The sequence below is a fragment of the Saccopteryx leptura genome, chromosome 6, assembly GCF_036850995.1.
Source record: "Saccopteryx leptura isolate mSacLep1 chromosome 6, mSacLep1_pri_phased_curated, whole genome shotgun sequence".
NCBI lineage: Eukaryota > Metazoa > Chordata > Mammalia > Chiroptera > Emballonuridae > Saccopteryx > Saccopteryx leptura.
The window spans coordinates 194,286,595-194,302,599 of NC_089508.1; the positions used below are offsets into that span (position 1 = coordinate 194,286,595).

Consider the following 16,005-nt stretch of genomic DNA (forward strand, 5'->3'; position numbering starts at 1 on the left):
TGCACACCTCCCCCAGGCAGCCCTCCCTGCTGACCAGCTCAGAGCAGCTTCTTCCGGTGCCACGGTGGCTCCAGACTCCAGCCGGGTCCCTGCTTCTCTTTCCCCCCTCTACCCAGGAGTCCCGGCCCCATCGGCAGACACCTCTTTCCCATCTTGGCGCCCCACACGGCGGCAGCAGGCGGAGAGCGATGGGGCTCCTCCTGGAGGCCTCCCAACAGTGGGGCGGAGGGGACAGAGGGAGGGTGCCGAGAGCTCCAGACCTGAGTGGGGGGCTTTCCCTGCAGAAACTGCGTCCTACCCGCAGGTCCTGCAGAGAGGCCTGAGCCAGAGCCTTTTCTAAGCTGGTCCTGGGTCCCCCCGGTGACATGGACAGAGATCGAGAGCCTGCTGTGGCAGACAGGGTGACCCCACCGCAGAGATGAGACTGCAGGCCGCCCTCCTGATGGGTAAGACTGTGGCGGATACTGACCCACACCAAGAGAGAACGAGGGGTCACCCGTGTCTCCAGCAGGGTGTGGGCGGCCACCAGGCCTGAATACAAGACGTTGCCCTAGAACCCCGAGGAGCCAGAGGTGAAGGCTTGGGGCCCCCCTGTTCCTCGTGGCTCTGCAGGTCCTGCAAGTCACCCCTCTTCTTCCCTTTCCAGCGCATCTTGGGGGGGGGGAGCACAGCGAGGGGCCGCCACAGGAGAGGCCAAACCTTTTTATTCTAGAACGCCTGAAAGGACCCCTGAACTACCGGGTTGGGTTGCATTTGAAGCCAGAGGGAGCTAAAAGATGGTATTGGTCCTATTAACACGGAGGAGGGACCCAGAGGGAAGACAGGATTACTTACAGATAGAATAGAGGTTTTCTCTGACCACATGTCCGGTGCTGTGAGCAGCCCCAGGACCCCGCCACACGCACAGTTCGTGGTCAGCTTGAACACAGGGAGTTACAGGAACTGGTTGGATCTCTCCCTGGGTTTTACCACTCAGGGTCCCCTTCTCAATCCCCACTGCTGGGGGGGAAAAAAAAAAAGACTGATTTTTATCATGAAAGACTTGACATGAACATAGACATCGTCCGGCATAGAAGGACATCCAGTGAGGAGCACACGCACCCGTGTTGGCCCTGGTCACTCCTTTCCTTGCTCACCTCCTTAGGAATGACCGCGGCTGACCAAGTAAGACTTTTTTTTTTTTTTTTAGGTCGATCTGGTATGCAACTTTGTCCCAACCCAGACACGTCACAGTTCCTTCCCGTTCCCTGGGCAGTGGGCATCTCTGCTGGACGCAGGCTGATTCTCTCCTGGGCCTTCTGCACGGCCGGTCACGGTTCCTTCTTCATGTTCCCCGGCCTGTTTCACTCCTTCTTGGCTCCCACATCGTCCTCCTCCTTAGGTTGTTTTTTTCGTGGGGTTGGTTATTCCTTCTCAGGGAATGGTTTTCTTTCTTTCTTTCTTTCTTTTTTTGTATTTTTCTGAAGCTGGAAACGGGGAGAGACAGTCAGACAGACTCCCGCGTGCGCCCGACCAGGATCCACCCGGCACGCCCACCAGGGGGCGACGCTCTGCCCACCAGGGGGCGATGCTCTGCCCCTCCGGGGCGTCGCTCTGCTGCGACCAGAGCCACTCTAGCACCTGGGGCAGAGGCCAAGGAGCCATCCCCAGCGCCCGGGCCATCTTTGCTCCAATGGAGCCTCGGCTGCGGGAGGGAAAGAGAGAGACAGAGAGGAAGGAGAGGGGGAGGGGTGGAGAAGCAGATGGGCACTTCTCCTGTGTGCCCTGGCCGGGAATCGAACCCGGGACCTCTATACGCCAGGCCGACGCTCCACCACGGAATGGTTTTCTCGACATGGGCCTGGGAAATCCGTGTCCCAAAGTCCCGGGACCTCTAGGGATAAATTCATTTTGCTGTTGCACCTGGTCGAGAACTTGGCTGAATGCAGAACTCGACGTTCCAAGTCCATTTTCCGCCGAGAGCGTTGGCGGGATCCCGTCACTCTGTCCTTGCCAGGGGGACAGCCCAGGCTGGCCGCCGAGAGCCCTGGACGCCATCCGGTGACACTCTTCGTCACGTCGGTTCTCCCGGGGGCCCTCCCATTACGGAGAACCACGTCGTCACTCTTTGGCCCTGACAAAACACCGTTCATTCATCTTTCATGATGAATTCCTCCTCCCGGGTTCTCTGTTCCTGCCCGGGGCGATTCCTCGATGGACGGCGGTCTTTCCGAACTGACCGCTTCTGTCTCGACTCTTCTCTCACGCTTTCCGTCTCTCTTCAGGGGGGGGTTTGACTTCACGTCGGCTTTTCAGCCCGGGAGATAACAGGGGACAGACTTCCTCTTCCGGCCCTTCCGTCGAACCTTATTTATTTATTCATTCTACTAATATTAGCTTGGTGATCACATGTGGGACCTCCATGAACCGTTCCCTTCTTCAGGCAGCCCGCTTCCTAGCGATGTTCTTCTTGTTCCGGGGAGGTGACTTCTGTTCGAATCACTTCAAAGACACTGTTTAGGGGATTCTTTCGGGGGAGGGGGAAGGGGATTCTTACCATCCATTCCCTTCCCAGCATTCCCATCCCCCTCTCCACTCACGGGACCTGGTTGTTCTCTGTTGATGCTCTTCCAAGCTCCCGGTTTCTGCCCCCGTGTGCCGAGGCCCCCGGCTGACAGGCTGGGGTCTCAGAGCAGACGTGGCAACCTGGGCAGGTCGCCCGGAACTCCCAGACAGCACCCCACAAAGCCAGGCCCGTGGGCCCGCATCCTTCCGACACCGGCCCCCCCCCCCATGGGATAAGAGCATTTAGTAACTCGTGTAGCATTTTTGACGTCGCCACGGGAACCAGGCTTGACTCTCGAGTCTCTTTTATGAAAATTCCGTTGTCTCGTAATTCACTTTTATATGACTATCTTTTATCTTTTACTACTGATATTTTAGAAAAGTATCGTCAGCCCATCATAGATTAGAAAAAAAGATTCTTAAAGGTGAGGGGTTTAGGCGATGGCTTTCAATACGGCAGATAGTTCAGGGGGCACTGTTTCGAGGGCCAGGCAGAGAGAGAGATCTATAGGCTGCCCCTCTGTTAAATGTCCTATGAGGAGGGGGTCTCCTTGGATCTGTGTGGAGTATCAGTTGTTTATCCTCATAATCATATGGCTGTCAGGGAGCCGACCAGGGGTACATGGGCACATTCATGATAAAAAAAATAAAAAAATAAAAGTCTTACTTGGTCAGCCGCGGTCATTCCTAAGGAGGTGAGCGAGGAAAGGAGTGACCAGGGTGCATGTGCTCCTCACAGGATGTCCTTCTATGCCGGACGATGTCTATGTTCATGTCAAGTCTTTCATGATAAAAATCAGTCATTTTTTTTCCCCCCAGCAGTGGGGATTGGGAAGGGGGGCCCTGAATGGTAAAACCCAGGGGGAGATCCGAACAGTTTTAGTTCCTGTAACTCCCTGTGTTTAAGTTGACCGCGAACTGTGCGTGTGGTGGGGTCCTGGGGCTGCTCACATGTTTGTTGTAGCGTCATCCATGGGATGGATACACGGGTGTTCCCTATACAATCCCCCTAACTCTTCTGGGTGTTGAAATAGTCTGGGAAGGAAGAGACCTGCCTTCAGTGAACTGCGCTCAGCTGCGTGTGACCCAGCGCTGCACCTCAAAATCAGACTGTTGAGAGAGAGAAGCCAGACCCCCAAAGAGAACCGCTCTGTGGCTCCGTTTACGTAAGGTTGTTTATGGACGACAGACAGACAGATCGGGCGAAACTGCTGGGCGCTGTTAGAGGTCAGGACGCGGTCGTCCTGGATGGGGCATCACGAGAAGGGGGCGCACGAGGGAATTCTGGGGTACAGAGCTAGCTCTGTTTATTTTTTGAGGCAGGGTGTGGTTTCACACTGGGTGTGTTTGCTTCGTGAAAATTCCTCAAGCGTTCAGCAGGAGCTGTAGGCTGAACTGTAATGTATCTTCTCCCTGTTGTCAGTTTTGCTGATGATTTAAGGCATGACACCCCAACCCCACCTGCATGAAGGAAACTAGAGTTCTCCTTTAAAAACCACACCACCCGCACTTGACCAGGCGGTGGGGCAGTGAGTGGATGGAGCGTTGGACTGGGACACAGAGGACCCAGGTTCGAGACCCCGAGGTCGCCAGCTTGAGCGCGGGCTCATCTGGTTTGAGCAAGGCTCACCAGCTTGAGCCCAAGGTCACTGGCTTGAGCAAGGGGTCACTCGGTCTGCTGTAGCCCTCTGGGTCGAGGCACATATGAGAAAGCAATCAATGAACAACTAAGGAGCCGCAATGAAGAAATGATGGCTTTGGCCCTGGCCGGTTGGCTCAGCGGTAGAGCTTCGGCCTGGCGCGCGGGGGACCCGGGTTCGATTCCCGGCCAGGGCACATAGGAGAAGCACCCATTTGCTTCTACAACCCCCCCCCCTCCTTCCTCTCTGTCTCTCTCTTCCCCTCCCGCAGCTGAGGCTCCATTGGAGCAAATATGGCCCGGGCGCTGGGGATGGCTCCTTGGCCTCTGCCCCAGGCGCTAGAGTGGCTCTGGTCGCGGCAGAGCGACGCCCCGGAGGCAGAGCGTCACCCCTGGTGGGCAGAGCGTCACCCCTGGTGGGCGTGCCAGGTGGATCCCGGTCGGGTGCATGCGGGAGTCTGTCTGACTGTCTCTCCCCGTTTCCAGCTTCAGAAAAATACAAAAAAAAAAAAAAATGATGGCTTCTCATCTCTCTCTCTTCCTGTCTGTTTGTCCCTATCTGTCACACACACACACACACACACACACACACACACACACACACACACACCCCACTCTCTCAAAACCACACTGCCTGCAGGAAAGGCTTCCCAGAGAGCACGGTACCTCCCTCCCTGGTCCTGGTAAAGCCTCCGGGGGCACTGAGGACTTGCAGGAGGTGACGGGCCTTGGCGTTTATTTTAGGACCTTTCTCTCTTGGTGGTTCTTGGTGACATCTGCGAACAGGCTTTTGCAGAAAGCAAACTCGTGTCCTCCCTGCTCACCGGCCCGTGTGCATCGGTTCAGCCGCGCTTGAAACTGCCGAGACTTCCCATTCTGCCGCGCCGGGTCCACGGAGCGGTTGCTCATCCTGCTTGGCCATTTGCAGAAGGGTTTTCCCAGCAGGAGCTCAAAGGGGGCTTTGCTCAGTGAACCTAAAAACGGGGAATGGGAGGTATGTTCTCTAGCTGGCAGAGGGCATGTGAAGGGAGAGAAGAGAGTGGTGAACTGAGGCAGAGGAGCAGGAGAGCTTGACCAGCAGTAGGAAGACCAGAACCCATGATTCTCTGGTGCTGGTTCGTCCAGATTTTTAAAGTTAATTCGGGTAAGCACTCTGGACCTTGCCACCCGTATGGTATTTGTGAACTGTCATAGCTTTTGGGGCCTAAAGTATTAACAGGACAACAGGCAGAAATCACAGTTTCCCTGACAGGTCTAGCCACCTGCACTCCGAGAGAGCATCTGGGAGGGAGCCGGTGTCCTGGCCCGGGAGGCCTCGGGAGGCCGTGGCTGAGGAAGGCGCACTGTGGTCGGTCACCACAAAGTTTCCGGGAAGAGTGCAAGAAGCCGTTGGAGGCATGCCGACCCCAGGCCGGCCCACAAGAATCTTCCAGAACAGAGGCTGAGGCAGGGAAGAGGCCCGGGGTGTCCAAGTCTGCAGGATTCATTGCTTACCACCATCGCGTAGGATGCCCCTCGCCCCCCTACCCCCCCGTGGGAAGGGGGCATCCCGTCCTGTCTGGCAGGTGCTCAGAGCTGGGTGGGGTCTGATGGCCCCAGGCTGGAGTCCCCTCTCCCCCAACTTGGAGCATGTGGCCTGGCCCCCTAGGGCCTACCTACCTGAGTCTCCTGGGCCCACCAACCCCAGGGCCCACCCCGACCACCCCCACTCATTACGGCCCTCCTCCCAAGGCCTTGGACCCAAGCTCCGCCCCTCCCCCCTCTTCCTTATCTCTTTCTCTCTAACCTTTTGCATTTTTTTTTCGTCTCATTTCCTGTCGGGTTTTGCATTTCCCTCCCCCGCCCCTCCCGGTCTGTGACACACTTTCTCTCCTTGTCTCTCTCTGCTGCCTTCCCGGGTCTCCGGACTGCTGCCCCGAGGTGCGAGGTGCGCGGTGCGCTGCCCCTCCGCCCCGGGCGGCTGCTGGACTCTGAGGGCCGCGGACCGAGGGCCGGGCGGACTGCGCGGAGGAAGCGCCCCGCGGCTGGCGGAGCATGAGCGCCCCAGGTAGGCGCGGCGGCGGCCGGCGGTGGCGGCCGCGCGGGGGTGGGGGAGCCGGGACCGGAATGGGAGTGGGAGTGGGGGGACGCACTAGGGAGAAAGAGCACGATCGTGGTGTGGGGGGCGGCTGGGGTGGGGGGATGGAGAGGCGAATGGACAGGGGCCCACGGCGTGGGGGTGCCCGGGGGTGACTCCGCTCTGAGGGGCATTGGACAGGGAGGGGGCAGAGCTGACTGCTCCATCCGCGGTGCTGGGGCCTCATCCCTCGCTTGCTGTTTCTTCCTCCCCTTTTCCCCTCTATCTCCGTCTCTCCCCTTCCAAACTTTCCTGCCTTCCCCCTTCCACCTCCCTGTGTCTCCTCCGTGCTCGTCTCTGAGCTTCTCTGAGCGTCTCCATCTGGCAAAGTTGCCCTGCCCCTCCCAGAGGAAAGGGGGTGAACGCCGTGCGCCCGGTGGCGGCAGAGGCCCGGGAAGGGCTCCGCTCCGTGCACCTGCCCCGCAGGGAGGAAGAGAACCTTTTCTAACACCTGAAAGGACAGGAAGTTTCCAGACCACAGCCAGGCCTGACTCAGAGGCTCCTGAGAGCTAGGGGCCCCCAGCCGGCCCGGCCCGGGGCTGGGGAGGGAGGAAAGGACAGCTCCTCCCACAGGGAGTTGATGGAAGGCCGCAGCAGGGGCGACCGAGGTCCCCAACAAAGCCAGTATGTAGAGGAGGTGCTGGTGGCCTTAGGTCTGGAGTCACCTCCCCCAGGACACTGTCCAGACTGGAAAGGCCTGGAGTCACCTCCCCCAGGACACTGCCCAAGGCTGTCAGGGTCCAGCAAAGATCCCTAAAGGGTCAGTATGCAGAGAGGGGGAGGGGAGCCCCTCCCTCGGGGAGCAGCTGGGCCCGCCCCCTGGGAACAGGTCTGTCTAAGCTGGGAGCTTCCATCACGCGGCCTTGTCAGCTGAGGACCCTCCTGCACAAACTTGGTCTCGGACCAAACTGACCTGTGTGTGCCTGGCCTTCTCTCAAAGCCTCTGATTTGTGGTTAAAAAAAATTTCTCCCGACATTTATGACTCCTGAAGGTACTACCAGACCTTCCAGAAAGGAGAAACGCACCGGTCAGTCACCGGCCAGTTAGCGAGTGCCTGCTCTGGGCCTGATGTGCGCTGGGAGTTCCGTCCGTCCGTCCGTATGCGGGGTGACCGTGAGGGTGGGAACAACGGAGCTGAGCTTCTGCCCTCAGCCCTCTCCCTGGATCTCTGCGTCCCTCAGTGTCTCCCCTAGTCTCCCCACCCCACAGCAGCTGTGAAGGGATGCTTCTGAGTGGGGTGGGGTGGGGGGTGGTGGTCCTGGGGTGACCTGAGCGCAGGGGGGAGCCTGGCACCCCCGCCGGTCACCCCAGCAAACTGGTTTGGACCTACGTAGATTTTATTAGCACCCGTGTCCACAGCAAAAGCCTGGGAGCCCCCCAGTCCCAGCAGTCTTGCACGGGATCATCCTCGGCGTGACTTTTAAAAATTGTGGTCGAATACACATGACATGAAAGTGAGCGTCTTAACCACCGTGTACGTGTGTCCGGCTCAGGGGCATTAAAGCACACTCACGCCGTTGAACAACCGTCACCACCATCCACAACTTCTCATCGTCCCAAACCTGAGACTCTGTCCCTGTGAAACACTCAGCTCCCGCCGGCGTCCACCGTTCCCTGGCCGCCACCCTCCTACTTCCTGTCCATGTGGCTGACCGCTCGGGGTCCCTCAGATGCGTGAGATCTTACAGCACGTGCGTCCCTTTGCGTCTGGCTCGTTTCACTGTGCATGGGGGCTTCGGGGTTGTCGCAGGCGTCAGAACCCCCTTCCTTCTTACGGCCTGAACAGTGTGCCCTGCGGTCGGGAAGAGCACCTTGTGTTCGCCCGTTCCTCCTTTTCGTGATCTTTTAAAACGGCCCGTGAACCAAAGTCTCCTCAAGACGAGGGCCCTCGTTGGAGTCCATCCGCGGGCCACCTCTAGGTGGCACTGTACCGGACGCAGTGGGGGACCCCCCCAGCAGGGGCATGAGACCCAGGCGTCCCTAACCAGGCCGCCCCTGACAGGCTGCGTGCCCCATGACTAGCCTGTGGCTCAAACGCACACCGGATGGGAAAGAATTACGGGAAGAGAGAGAGAGGATGGCGAGAGACCAGCGGAGAGACGGTGGGACTCGGGTGTTTGTAGAAGATTCCAGGCTGACACGGTGCTGGCGGGGCGGCCTCCTGACCCCCCCCCCTCACTTCCCTACGTTGTGTTTGCCCCCCCCCCCCCACTTCTGAAGCCAGACTTGCCTCCCAGAACTGAAGGATGGTGGTGTCTCAGGGTGGCGGGATGTGGAACACGAAGGTGCCCCTGTGATGGCAGCTCCTGGGACCACCTTCTGCGTGAAAAGGCCAGCGTGGGTCCTGATGTTCAGATGATCAGGATGAAAAGGAGCGTCCGACGCTGGGGACCCCTGCCCCCTAAAGTCAGCCTGGAAACGGCCTCCCAGCCCCTGTGCTCACAGGCACCCAGTGCCTCTTGGTAACGAGGATGGGGCTGAAGTCCCCTCTGGGCCGGCACTCCCAGGTAACCACTCTGACACAGCCTGACTGCTGTGCTTTTGCACAATTCGATCGTTGAAACTTGTGTTGTTGTTTTTTTAAAAAAATAATAATAATAAAGTCAGATTAAGGGTAGCCGGCCAATAGGAGGGCTGGGCTCCACCTTGGAGGTCTGAGGCCGCGGGGAGCGTTAAAGGCGCGTCACGCCGTGTCCCGCAGCCGTGGGTGCAAGTCGCCCCTGCTCGTCTGTCTGTGCTCATCCCGTGACCTTGGACGGGCCCACGGCCCCCTTCAGCTCTCGGAGAGCCGTGTCTCCCCAGAGCACCCGGGGTGTTCACATTGATTATTTTCAGGCTTGACAGTTACACCCAAGCATAAAATGAGGAAACATGAGCTGTGACACACTCTCACCTCTACTGTCATTCCCGAGATCTGGGGAGGATAAGAGGTCCGACCGACCGTGAGGTCCAGCCAGGGGGCCGGAGGGTGCGGCCTTCCCACACCGGCTGGTCGCGGTCGGGCTCAGTCAGTCACCTCGTTTTCCCCGGTCGGTCGGCGATCCCAGTCCTCCGGGGGCGATGGCGACGGTTGAAGGAAGTCGACGCACGCCGCCGCCGGGGCTACGCTGTTGTTACCCGGTCGTGCTGGAAAACACGCGGAGTGATTTAAAGACGGAAGCGGAAAGAAAAGGAAGAAGCTCAACTTCCGAGGAAGTCCCTTCAAACCGCTTCCCTGCTGAGGAAGACTTACACGGGCGGGTCCCCCCCGTGTGCCACGCCGCACGCACCAGGAGAACACGGCGTGTGGGGCGCCCCCTGACCTCTCCCTGAGCGGCTCCTCCTCTGGGTCCGTGGTCTCAGTGGAGTGATGATTTTCCTTCAGTGGGAAGGGGGAGGGGAGGGGAATCTTTCTGGCTGTGATTTGCTCAGGGTTCTGAGATGACAATGGTCACCGTCCAAGTGTGTGGAATGGGTGTCGATGGCCCTTGGCGAGGGTAACACCAGTTCTGCTCCTCCTCCGGCACTGGCTCTCTCCTCCCTGCTCTGGTCCCGGGGTCAGGCTTCCCCCAGGGACACCCCTGTGACATCCTCGTTCTCTTCCCCTCCTGGCTTGTGCTGTTAGAAGCGGCCGCAGACAAACGGGGTGGCCGGACTTGGCCGGAGACAGAAAACAGGCAGCGGGCAGGACGAGGGTCCCCTGGACCGTAGCTTGCCGACGTCAGAGTCAAGGAATTCTGACCAAAGACAAGATGCCTCATGGATATGAAGAAGGCACCGTGAACACACCAAGCAACACGGTTCATTTCTAGTTCAATACCTGGGCAGGAAGTCAGGCACCAGACGCTCACCTCTTTTTACCTGTCATACCGGCCAAAGATCAGAGAGTTTGATAAAAACCGAATATTGGCGGAGGAGAGGGGACGCAGGCCGTCTCTCGAGCATCGATCTGACGATGTGTATGTACCCCCACGATAAATGAATACGCCCCTGGGGGGCCCAGGAATTCCACTCTTAAGAAATTAGGGCGCAAGCGGGGCTTGTTCATCTCGGTGGCGTACCGATGTTCATCGTCCGGTTGTTTATTACCGGAAAACGCTTGAAACCACACGAATACTCCTGACCGGCCAGGTCCGTCCGTACAGTGGAACTTGGGGAGGCCATGGATGTGACGGGGACCCAGGATCGATCTATAGTATATGGGGGTTTCTATAAGGAAACACCAGCACATAGGAGATGCCTAGTTGGACATCTGGGAAATGAAACTCCGCAGTCTGGTCAATAGGGAAGAATTTAGCCCTGGCCAGTTGGCTCAGTGGTAGAGTGTCAGCCCAGCATGTGGAAGTCCTCAGGTTTGATTCCCAGCCAGGGCACACAGGAGAAGCGCCCATCTGCTTCTCCACCCCTCCCCCTCTCCTTCCTCTCTGTCTCTCTCTTCCCCTCCCACAGCCGAGGCACCATTGGAGCAAAGTTGGCCCGGGCGCTGAGGATGGCTCCATGTCCTCCACCTCAGGCGCTAGAATGGCTCTGGTCACAACAGAGCAACGCCCCAGATGAGCAGAGCATTGCCCCCTGGTGAGCATGCCAGTGGATCCCAGTCGGGCGCACGCAGGAGTCTGTCTGACTGCCTCCCCGCTTCTCACTTCAGAAAAAAAAAAAAGGAAGAATTTGAGTGTGTACTGTGCCTCCTCCTCTTTGTGTGTTTTTACCCTGCGTGTCTGCTATCTTTACGCGTCAGAAACGAGCAGGAAAAGCAAGGTTAAGAACGGAGTGGCCGGGGGTGGGTGCGCGCACCTCCCGTCCTTCCTCTGCCAGGCCCAGGTCTAGCTAGCTTCCCTAGTTCCCACTCGAAGGACAAGTTTTCCGGTGTAATAACTTCTGATTCCAGCCCATGTCCCGATAAGAGGAATCCCCGGGCCTCACGCTCCTGTTGAAAAATAAAGCTGGATTGGTTCAGAAAAGGATTTTCTTACATCGAGATACAGCCCACGGTACACCCCCAAATTCTGCATGTCCGGGGGAGGAGGGGTCCTCACACCCCTTCCCGGTTGCTCCCCCCCCCCCCCCCGTCCCTGAGCCTCACACAAACGGAATCACACGTGTGTTACTCTCTCGTCTCCAGCTGGAGTATCTTTCGTGTTGTGTGTAGCAGTCTTGGGGGGGGGGGTGGGCTCATCCCCGCATCGCATCGCATTGTACGAATTCACCACAATTTATTTATCCTCTCTACCCTTGGAAAGCGTCGGTGTTGTTCGCAGTTTGGGGCTATTTTGATAAAGCCGCGGCGAAACGCTGTTGTGGGAGTCTTGGTGGCTGTGACCCATTTTTTTTTTTTTTAATCCGAAAGCAAACAGAATCCCTGAGCCAGCGTTATCTGAGGGTTTAGTAAATGGTTATTTCAGCGGATGAGTGTTGGTCTGAAGTAAAACCGCCTTTTATCAACGTGAGCCCTGCCTCTGAGTAAGGACTGTGTGATCCATTGAAGTTTTTTAAGCAGACACGTCCTCCCCACTTTTTTTTAAAAAAGGATTCAAGTCCCGTCGGGTTCAGGAGGAAACATTCAGTTGAACCATGGTGATACCTCGCACTTATCTCTCTGAGCCTTTCCGTCCTCAGTCCTCAGATGCTTTTTGAAAACCGCCTCGTTCACTTCCGTTGGGCCTGGGGCGCGGACCCCCCCCCCCCCGCCCGCCGAGGTCATCCCTGCTCGTGGGTGAAAGATGGAGGGGCGTGGAGAGTTCCCCCCTTCCTAGTGGGAGTTCTCCTCCATCGTCGATAAAGCATGTCTTCCCACACTCTTAGGGGAGGTTCTTCCGCTGGGCCCTGGAGACACGGGGGTTCTAAGTCTGAGGAGGCTTGAGGTCCCCGAAGAAGGCGGCTTGCTTAGGGAGGAGCGGGGGCGGGGGGGGGGTGTTCTCTCGAAGGCTCCTGGTTGGGAGACCTCGGACGGACGGGAGCAGAAGCAGAGAGTTGTTCCCGGGGACGCAGCGAGGAAGTCAAGACTTGACCGTGCAGCGACAGTCACCTTCTGAGAGGCTGGGGCTAGGGCTTCCACGTGTGGCCTCGGGGAGACACGGTTCAGCCCGCTCAGACTGTCCAGCAGATCTCTTTGCAAGCGTTGTCTACACTCCCTGTTCCCGGCGGGATGCCCTTCACGGCCGAGTCCAGTGGTCCACGCTCCGTCCTCACAGGCTGACCCCACAGCGTCATGGGACACCGTTAGTCCCCTCCTACTGGCACCTGGTGTCCGTGCGGCCCTGGGGCCCTCTGTGTTTTTTCTCACGTCTATGACACTCCTCCCTAGTTTCTCTTTTCCGATTCCTACATGTCCCGGACTTCCAAGGCCGAAGCGCTTTGGGCCCCTTCTCTGTCTTCTCTCCTTCCCAGGTGACATTGTCAGTGGGTCTCCCTGATCTGAGAGTCATCCCGATGCTCGGGACACCCCCCGCCCCCCTGCCCCCCCAACCCCACATGTCGATCCCCTGCCAGATTCCCCGCGTGAACCCAGGACTTGAATAGCCTGTCTCAGTGCATCCACCGGACGTGCCGTAGATCCAGAACCAGACTTCTCACCTCTCCCTTCACCCCGCCCCCCCCCGCATCCTCTCCTCCATCCTGCCAGGTTCTAGGCTTCCACACCGCGTGTCGATCCCCTGCGTGATTCCCCGCGTGAACCCATGACTTGAATAGCCTGTCTCAGTGCATCCACCGGACGTGCCGTAGATCCAGAACCAGACTTCTCACCTCTCCCTTCCCCCCCCCCGCATCCTCTCCTCCATCCTGCCAGGTTCTAGGCTTCCACACCGCGTGTCGATCCCCTGCCTGATTCCCCACGTGAACCCGAGCCTTGAATAGCCTGTCTCAGTGCATCCACCGGACGTGCCGGAGATCCAGAACCAGACTTCTCGCCTCTCCCTTCCCCCCCGCCCCCCCTTCCCGCATCCTCTCCTCCATCCTGCCAGGTTCTAGGCTTCCACCCTGGGGTCAGTTCCTGGATTCCTCACTGAGGAGTAGGAACGTGTTGCCAAGCTCAGCAGAGAGCGCCCACCTGCTCCAGCTCAGTCAGGAGAGAGTACGCCGTTCTCGGGGGCTGTCAGTGCTGTCTTTCCATAGAGACCTGCAGACGGGGTGGGGGTGGGGGGGCGCGTACGCCATGGCCGAGCCCCCTCTCCCCTCTGAGCTCCTCTTCCTCACATGTGAAGTGTTAGGCGCCAGGGCACATGGCAGATGGCAGGCGAGCAGAGACGGCGTGCTGCGGAAGGGCCCGGGCTCTGTGCCGAGGGCCCGTGATCCATGGCTCGTGTCTGCTGTGGGTGTGAAACTGAAAATTGAAGCCGAGTGCCCCCCCTCCTCCCTCCCCCCGATTACTCATCTCCTCCCTTGCTCTTCATGACCAAAGAACCCTTCCTTGCAGCGTGAACACTCCCAGGATTGCGCCGTGACCTTGAGCAGATCTCTGTCCCCGGGGCCTTGTTTCTTCACGAGCAAGATGGCGAATGAACTAGGTCCCGGCTTCCCACCACACAAGAGCGCTCGCTCCGGGGAGCAGAGAGGAAAGTCGTGGGTGAAAAACGGCTTTGGAAAGAACAGAATGTCAGAGAAGTGTGGGGGGTGTATTGTTATTCGTTGACCTCCCTAGTCATGAATTCCTGTTAGTCATGCCTTCCTCCGAACCATCTTACAGGGCTGGGCACCAGGGTCCCTTTCAGTTGGCCCTCCCCCTGGCAAGACAATGGCACCTGGGTTTCCCTGGTGACAGTGAGGAAGGGGATTACCCTGGGTGCTAGTGTGAGGTGCATTGTCTTAACAACCCCCCCCCCCCCCCCCGCAAGGGGCAGAGGGAAAGCCTGGTGTTTTCTCCAGGACCTCCCAGCCTGTCAGCGGTGGGCACCTTGCAGCCTTGCCCACGGGCCCGGCACTCGGGGACGCTTCTGCACAAAGGGAGGGGGGAAATCTCCCCGCAGTAAATTTACGCCTCCCTTTTGGGAATCGGCCTGATCACCCCGATTTCCCGAGTTGAGTGAGTCCCCCAGAGGGGGGCGTTGAGAGCAGCGGGTGCCACATGCCTTTCTTGTTAATATCTGGAGCAGGCAGCCGTGGGCCCGTGGCCTGCATGATGGCGGGCGGGGGGTGGGGGGGCCAGGGGGGTCCGGTGGAGGTCTCCAGAATCCCTCTCCTTTTGTGACCTGATGAAAAACAAGTGCCCGCGCCTCCCTCCACAAGTCTCCCTTCTTCCACCCTGAGCGGCAGGCGAGGCCCTGCGCTTCCTGCAGGCGCCCCAGACGGAGTCTCCCTGGGCAGCCTCCTCTAGGTGTGAACTTCTCCCGGAGGCCCCGGTGAGCCATCGGTCCTGGTACGACTCGACTCGGTGTAAGCAGAGCTTTGGGGGCATCTCTTCCCGCCGAGCGGTGTACGCCAAGCTGGGGAGGCTGGGATTCATCGCTCGGGCACTTATCAGAGAAAGCGTTTTATTGCAACACGTCTCATCTCCCGTCTTCTACTCCGGGCCTTTGTCGTGAGCAATGTTTGGTACGGTCTGAAATGAGAAGCATTCAAAACTCTTCTAAGACGTCAAGGGTTGGTTTTTTTGTTTGGTTTCTTTTTTTTTTTTTTTTTTTTTTTTTTTTTTTTTTTTTAGTGGCAGAAAAATAAAGGACTTGCGTTTCCTGTAGGACTGGAAACGGTGAATCAGAGTTTTGTTTTGCTTAAGACCTGAAAATCTCGGGCAGGATTTGAGAGGCTCTGGACAGAGCTGAGCGCTGTGTTTCGGGGCCTGGGGGCGCTGCTCCTTCCAGACAGGCCCTTCCACGGGAGAGGGGGCGGCTGCCCACGGAGACTGATCTGAGAGGGGCCAGAAAGGCTGCCTGCTGACAAGTGCGCCCCAACATGTCCCCCGTTCGCCTTTCCTGTTCCGTGGGCATTTTCAGTGATTCAACACCTGGTCTCACTCACAGAAGAATGCGTGTCATGAGCGTGGACAAGCCATTGAGCTTCTCCACTCCTCTCTCTCTTTCTCTTTCTCTCTCTCTCTCATCATCATCTGCGAAGCAGGGGTCACAGCACCCCTCTCACAGGAAATTAAGCTAGCTACCACCTACAGGGTGCCCTGCCCGTGCGGCAAGCACGCCGCTGGAGGGGGAGACACGTGGTGAGTGCACACGCGTGGTGGTGACCCAGGCGTGGGCTGCTCGCTCATTAGCAGGGTGACCTAGAGCAATTTCTGGAGGATCCCCCTCCAAATCTAAAATCCGGCGTGAACCATCTGCCAAGTGTCCGCTTGTATTTCTTCGTCTGACCCCCCGACATGAAACCCCATTCCTGCTCCGTTATTACCATGAAACTCATTCCTCTACACCAGGGGTCCCCAAACTTTTTACACAGGGGGCCAGTTCACTGTCCCTCAGACCATTGGAGGGCCAGACTATAAAAAAACTATGAACAAATCCTTATGCACACTGTACATATCTTATTTTAAAGTAAGAAAACAAAATGGGAACAAATACAATATTTAAAATAAAGAACAAGTAAATTTAAATCAACAAGCTGACCAGTATTTCAATGGGAACTATACTCCTCTCACTGACCACCAATGAAAGAGGTGCCCCTTCCGGAAGTGCAGCGGGGGCCGGATAAATGGCCTCAGGGGGCCGCATGTGGCCCGTGGGCCGTAGTTTGGGGACCCCTGCTCTACACGTCCCCGGGGGGCTGTCCGACACGGGCACGCCG

The 16,005-nt window shown here is 58.0% G+C and overlaps 1 protein-coding gene across 1 annotated transcript in view; it reads left to right on the top strand.

Moving 5' to 3' along the window:
* The first annotated feature begins 6,121 nt into the window (after positions 1–6,121).
* The window catches only part of CARD11 (caspase recruitment domain family member 11), a 74,619-nt gene continuing 64,735 nt past the window's right edge, over positions 6,122–16,005 (top strand). Inside the window, exon 1 of the mRNA XM_066343716.1 lies at positions 6,122–6,230. The gene's annotated coding sequence lies outside the window, so the exon portion shown is untranslated. The remainder of the gene's footprint in view (positions 6,231–16,005) is intronic.